We start from the raw sequence: 1,980 nt of genomic DNA on the forward strand, positions 1-1,980 counted from the left end.
TCTCAACTTAAGTTTCCTATCACTCTAGTTAGTTCAACACCATATCAGGACTTGTTGCACCTATCAGTAAACCTACTTTATACTTCATGAACAAAGACATCCAGAGAAACCTGTGTGCCTCAACAGAAACCTCTCTCAAGTTTGATACTAATTAGCTATCAAAAAGACTGAAGTTTTTGATGGTCAGGGGCCCTTGGCTTCGCCTATAGATGCTCCTTACATTGGACAAGCTCAGTCGAATAATAATAAAGTACATCGGATGAAACATTCACCAAACAAAAACAGTTGGAAAGAATGTCTACAATTTTACAGGGGCCTATGGTTCCACCAGTATCCTCATATGGTGAAACTCATTACTTAACTGGAACCCATGCAACAAAACCAATGTCTTTGTCTGACAGGGTCATACTGGACTTGGGACTTGGTCCCGTCGTCGGATTATGACCCTATCTTAATTGGAGGCTGCGCTGCACCCAACATTTCACGTAATTGGTCTTGCAGTAACCTGCTTCCGGGAGTCGAGCATAATGTTGGATCAGCTGTATCGACAGCTCCAGCTTTTTACTCGGGATCAATTAAGAACACTCCAAACAAAACAGCAATATTATTACAGTTGACGACTCCAGGTGTTATGTTTTCAAATATCCAGTCTGCAAACAACACTTCTGGTGAGACCAATCATGAACCTACATCTGACAGTGGAGGGAAAGAAAACACTGCCAGGGAGAATCTTCTTCATCAAGTGAAGACTCTTTTAACCGATAATCATCCCAATTGAAAGAGTCCAATGGCAGGGGAAGGAGCAGGAGTCCTCAATCGTCAGAAGTGCCAAATTTTACCGTTTCTTGGAATATATCTTTGAAATACTTTCTGCGTGAACGTCAGAAGGAGGTATCCCGGTTTAACGTAGAGACAGATTACAGAGCTATGAGTGAAGCATTCAAATGGAACAAGTCTTCATTAGCTTACCAGAAAGCCAGTTATGGAGCCAGTATGACTTAAGCTAGCAGTCCTCAGTCATATTCGCCGTCAAGTTATATTTCCGTATATGAACGACTCAGATTATTGTCAATAATACTGGTTATAACATTTCTTCAACAGCAACAAACCTTTTCTGATATGATAGTCATTGATGAAAATATGTTCGTGGACATAACAGATGAAACATCAGATAACCATGAAGTCAATGGCGAGGGATTCTTCCAAAAGAGATCTGCAGGATCCCCAGCTAAACGTTTAAAAATAATTGAAAATGTATATAATCATAAAATAAAGAAAAGACTCAAGACGGTTAGTTAAAAAACCCAAAGTATCGCGGTTCGAATACTGGAAGCTAGTTTAATTCAATTGCAAAAAATGGAAATCATGTTCCATTGTCTAGGAAATTATCATACACAATACACATCACTTCTCATAGATATACTGAACAAACAAGAGTTAACACACTGAAACGTCTCGCCTGTTCTTGTGTTCATAAATGAATGTATGTTAAAAGTAAAAAAGGAAGTGTATACCTAACGCATTACTTAAGAATTTAATGCTTCTTTTTTGTAACTTTATTGGGGTGTAAAAGCGCTGACCGAAGTACATTTTGTATGAAGCGCGAAAGCGCTTCATTCTAAAAAGGTGCGTACGGTCAACGCTTTTACAACCCTATGAAGTTACAAAAAGATGCATTCAATACTTATAATTACATTTTTTAGCTATGATCATAAAAACACAATTTTGTATCTAATCTTTTATTTTATTTACCTGTGCACTTTATTGTGGGACCTCGTGCCATCATGAATGATAAATTTTGTTAAACGCAATTGACTAAGCAATAACGCGAGATTGCAGTTAAGCCAATTAGAAGAACGTATTATAATGAAACATAGTTTACATCTAATGTAATTATATTGAATTACAAATAGGATTTAATGTCCAATGTACATGGTGGCAAGGTGAGACAAACTCCTACAGATATAAACTTTATAAGTT

Source organism: Mytilus galloprovincialis, chromosome 6 (genome assembly GCF_965363235.1).
Source record: "Mytilus galloprovincialis chromosome 6, xbMytGall1.hap1.1, whole genome shotgun sequence".
Lineage (NCBI taxonomy): Eukaryota > Metazoa > Mollusca > Bivalvia > Mytilida > Mytilidae > Mytilus > Mytilus galloprovincialis.